Source organism: Chrysochloris asiatica, unplaced genomic scaffold, assembly GCF_000296735.1.
Source record: "Chrysochloris asiatica unplaced genomic scaffold, ChrAsi1.0 scaffold00129, whole genome shotgun sequence".
Taxonomy (NCBI): Eukaryota; Metazoa; Chordata; class Mammalia; order Afrosoricida; family Chrysochloridae; genus Chrysochloris; species Chrysochloris asiatica.
In genome coordinates, this window is record NW_006408647.1 from 1,425,821 (window position 1) to 1,431,315 (window position 5,495).

At 40.9% G+C, this 5,495-nt stretch overlaps 1 pseudogene; it reads right to left on the minus strand.

Moving 5' to 3' along the window:
* Window positions 1–4,321: 4,321 nt before the first annotated feature.
* LOC102818166 lies at window positions 4,322–5,283 on the minus strand (annotated as a pseudogene).
* Window positions 5,284–5,495: the final 212 nt, after the last annotated feature.

A 5,495-nucleotide genomic window follows, 5' to 3' on the forward strand; every position in this document is an offset into this window, starting at 1 on the left:
AGATAGATAGATAGATAGATAGATAGATAGATAGATAGATAGATAGATAGATAGATAGATAGATAGATAATGGACCTAATTATAAACATAAAAACTAGACCAAGCCTTACTGTTAGCCCTAGTGCAATGTTACCCTTAATACTTACTCTAGTCTTAACCATAACCCTAACAATAAATGAATTCTTAGACCTAGCTTAGATCTAACTGTAGTCGCAACCCTAACATTTACTCTTACTCATGTTGTTGTTAAGTGCCATCGAGTCGGTTCCGACCCATAGAGACCCTGTATGGGGTTTCCGAGGCTGTAAATCTTTATAGGAGCAGAAAGCCTCATCTTTCTCCCACAGAGCGGCTGGTAGTTTCAAACTGCTGACCTTGCAGTTCGCAGCCCGATTCATAACCACTATGCTACCAGAGCTCTTACTCATACCCCCCTAAAAAACAAATAATCATAAAATTTAGGTAATTACTAAAACTACAACAATGAAGGAAATGATAAGGATATACATAAAATGAACTCAGCAGAAAAAATTATATGAAACAAAGAAACAGCAACATCACAATAAAACACAGCAAAATGACAGCATAAATTAATACCTATCAATAATTACACTGAATGTAAATGGATTAAATACACAAAGTAAGAGACAGAGAGTAACAGAATAGATAAGAAAATATGGTCCATCAGTATACTGTCTATAACAGATATACTTTACACACAAGACAAAAATAAACAAAAATCAAAGGATAAAAAAATATTATGCAAATGGAATTGAAATAGAGCAGGAATAACAATATAAATTTCTAATAAAATAGACTAAGTCATAAAAGACAAGGAAGATGCCCTTTCTCACCACACATATTCAATATTGTGCTAGAAATCTTAGTCAGAGTTATACAGCAAGAAAGGGAAATTAAAGACATCCAAATTGGCAAAGAAAATCTAAAACTATATTTGCAGATGACATGATCCTATGCATAAAAATTCCCAAAGACTCAGCAAGAAAAGTATTGGGAATATCTGGAAGATTTATCAAAGTGGTTGGGTACAAGATCAACATACAAAAATCAGTCGAAAGCTTGTAAGTCCATCTTCAGCCTACAACTGACTAGAATATCTAAAGGGAGTTCTAGAACTTGCCTAGTGAAATAGGCTTCTTGCAGAACCTTTGTAGTGTATAGGATCTTATGTGGAATCCTGAGTCCCAACCAGATACCTTCTGCAATGGGACATTCCCACTTGAAAGGATATGCAGACCAGCCAGGAGTGTCTAGAGGAACAGAAGATATTTCTTGAAACAAAGACCAGCAGGAAAAAACAAAGACAAAAATGGCAGTCTGTTTGGCTATTAGAAGAATAAGCAAGCTGTTCACTGGGGAGTAATCAAGGCAAGCAATCAAGTCCTTTCAGGATAAACCTCCCTCCAAGACTAAAACCCAAAATGAACACATAAGCTCACTGACCACTGCTTTGTTCTACATGTGAATGGAAGGGGGTGTGTGTCAGTAATGAAGTTTGATCAGTAATGAAGGCTGAGTTTGATATGTTCCAGAGACTCCTGTCAACCTTGAGATGATAGAGAAAGGGGAGAAGTTTGGGGGAGACTTGGGAACTCCTGAGCTCTTCGACACTGACCTAGTCATGGGGGGCTAGAGCTGAGAGTGAAGCATCCAGTGGATATGAAGCAGGGGAGATGCACAAGAACACCCAAACTTGCAGAGAACCCATTTGACCTAGCTTGGATGACTTGATGATCAGAATTGGACTAGAGGAAGATTAGGAAATTTGATAAAAGAAGCAAGTATAACTTGCTACAATTTGATGAGCCTGACCTGTACTTATGGATATAGTAGCTCAAAATACCAACTGGGATGGAAGGAGTCTTCACATCAAGGATCAAGCCTATCCCTTCAGTATACAGGGTTGATAGGGAGAGGCACTTAGACACTGGCTACCTAAGATGAGGGTGGGGGGCTATTAAGGCACAAAGTGTCTGGCTCACAAGTTTTCAAGAGAGACTTGAAAACTATTTAGTGTGGAGGAAGATAGAATCCCCACTAAATAGTTTTCATTTTGTCTAGATGGGTCTGGTGAAAAGAAATGGGGATAAGATTCTTTTGATTTATAGGAAATAATTGTAATCATGACTAATTGTAATTGTAACATCTGTAAAAGTAGATGCTTTGTAATGAAAAGGGAAGAGCAGTTCATCTTACATTCCAAGGACAGAAGGCCCTAACACCATCAAGAGAGAAGAGCAAGAGTAGAATGTGGGACCCTATTCAGAGAAACAGCTACACCAGAGATAGAGGTAGAGGTGATGGCATCGAAAGAGAGAACAGCTGAGGACTCTAGACTCATGAGAAGAGAAAGGATATGTGCTGGTGATCAGGAGACTGGCTTGCAGAATGTACCCTTTGGTTGTTTTAATAATGATATATTCCTGAATGTATCTGTTTATACCAAAACAACAAAACAAAAACAAAAATAGAGGGAATAGAAGCAGATACTGTTAAATGACGATGCATTGAAGGGACTGTAATCATTGCAATGAAACAAAACATAATAAGATGAGTGCAAAACAGATGTTCTTCCATGTAAACAATCCCTCAATCCACAATAAAAGTGTTTTAAAAAGTAAAGAAAGAAAAACCTCAAGGCTTAACATTCTAGTATGCAAATGACTATGTGTTACTTAGAATGGAGATGAAATTTACTGAATGAGGAGTTGGGAAGAGATGCTTAGGAGCACAGCACCAAGTAGTGGTTCCACCACATAGACACAAAAGGCAGAAAAAAACCTCAAGAGCATAGACAGTAGTAAAATGTGGTTAAATAATTAGAAATGAATGGGTTTTAAACATAATAAAATTAATGTGAAAAATCAGTCTGACGTGGAGAGATGGAGCAGTTGAGGAATTTAGACACAGAGAGGGAGAGGGGCTGTGTGCTGATGACTGGGAGGCAGACTTGTAGTGTATACCCTTTGGTTGGTTGATGATGCATGAAGGGGATTGTAACCATGGCAATGAAACAATATATGATAGGATGAATGTAAAACTAATGCTGTCTCATGTAAACTATTACATAATTTACAATAAAACATTAAAAAAAACTTAAAAGAGAAACAGACACTAAATAAGTATAAAAACAAATATATAATACCCAAACTGTAATTTAAAAAAAAAAAATCATTCTGATTCCTTTATACTAAGAACTCTAAAAAGTAAGTCAAGAAACAAGACCATTTACAATTGTTACATACAGTTCGGATTCATAGTAATCCTATACAAAACAGAACAAAATCTGCCCTCTTCATGTCCAGCAAGCAAGATTGTATCATATGCATATTGCAGGTTGTTAATGAGTCTTCCTACAATCCTGGTTCCATGGTCTTCTTCATATACTCCAGCTTTTAAGATTATTTTTTAGCATACAGATTGGATAAGTATAGTGAAAAGATACAACCCTGGTACACACCTTTCCTGATTTCTTTTTTTTTTTTTTTTAGTAACTGAAATCCACACTTTATTCAGTTATCCTCAGTTTTACCAAATGTCCTTTTCTGTTCCAGAATCCCATTTGGGCCCCATTACATCTAGAGATCATGGTCAGCAATTCGAAACTACCAGCAGTTCCGTGGGAGAAAGATGAGGTTTCTGCTCCCATAAAGATTTACAGCCTCGGAAATCCTGTACAAGGTCGCTATGAGTCAGAACCGACTCCACGGCACATAACAACAACAACAATATCTAGTTATCATGTCTCCTCAGGGTCCTCTTGACTGTGGCAACTCCTCAGACTTTCCTTGGTTTTGATGATCTTGACAGTTTGAGGATTACAGTGATCAGGTAGACTGTAGGATATCTACTACTGGAATTTATCTGATGGTTTTCTCATGATTAGGCTGGTGTTATGGGTGAGTCCTGGTGTGATGCCTGGGCCAACTCACTGGACTGCAAAGTCCATTTGAACTGCAAGGCTGGCTGTTGAAGGTCATCAGCCGAGGAGGCCTCCATGGGTCAGAACCAACTTGACAACACCCAGCAACAACAACAAAGTTCCATTTCTTCATATCACATCAAAAGTACACACTACCTGAACCGGAACTTCTGCCACCTGGCTGAGGAAGTGTTTGTCAAGTTCCCAGGTGGGTCAAGTCTGTCAGTCTTTCACTTACAGCTTCAGTGTCTGCATCACATGTAGAGAGGCTTTCTCTTTTCTCACTGAATTTCTGCACAACCATCAGTTCTGATTCACAAACAGGTCTTATCCTCTGCCACCCACTGCCTCACCAGCCCCTTGGCTTACCACTGTTCCTCATAGCTCTCCAGGACCCCAGGTGGAGCTTGGTCCTGCAGAGTCCCAGGACTGGCCTGTATCTGAGAGATGCTGGGTGTCCAGTACTGGCCTCAAGCTCTTCTCCAACTCTGCTGCTACCAGGGGGACTGCAACCTGGATAATATCCTGGATGCTGTGCAGATGCCACTGGGTCCTCAGCAGGGCATCATCTAGTGTAAAGAAGCCATCACATGTGCCCTGTACTTGGGAACAGACTGCTGTGGTTTTTAGTTCCAGGCCTATTTCATGCATCAGTCTTCATAGGTGCTTCTGTGTCTCGTGCGTGTACTGAACCTCTAAGAGGAATCCTGGCGGTGCAAAGCGGAGGTATCAGATGCCATTTATCAGCATTGGGGACTTGTTTGTGGGCTGGATCAAGCCTCTCACAGCCATCTTATAGGCTTCATGGGTCTTCGGGTCAAGGTTGGAATACATAACCAGGGCCTTTTGATGGGAGCCTTGGATTATTGCTAAAATTCGGTCCAGTTTCTCTCTGGTACGTGGTCATACGTCATCTTCTCCAACAGCCGCCCATCCTCACAGAAGTCACCTGTGGCTTGGTCCAGGATGCCACACAAAGTGTAATCCTTGGTGAGATGAGCTTAGCACATGTCGGAGAGAAGCCTACACTGGTGTCCCACGCCAAGCACAAGCACTCCAGAAGCCAAGACATCTAGCCGGTGTCCTACACCAACTTTCAAACTGGTGAATTCTGGTCCGCACACCAGTGGATGGTTATTGAGGACAACCACCCTAGTGGCTGTGAGGGTCGGTTCCTTCTCCTCGTTCTCTTTCACAGGGCCCAGCGAGAAGCAGACACACTGTTCAGGGGCAGAAGACTTCCCAGCACTGATACTCTCCAGCGCTGCATTTCCACGGTGTTCTGGGGCTTGTAGGTTGCGAAAAGCCCATATAGTTCGAGCCAGACCTGCAGACCTCATTCCTTCAGCCTGCAGCCCAGAATCACAGAAAAACGCACCTTTCCTGATTTTCAAACTACACCGTATCCCCTTGTTCCACCATCAAAATCTACTTATGTGCTCACTGATAATTTTTCAATTTTATTTTCACTTTTCTATCTATGACTTCTAGCTGAAGGCCTGGTGTGATAAGCACTAGACCACAAGGTCTGGTTGAATCGCAAGGTCACTGG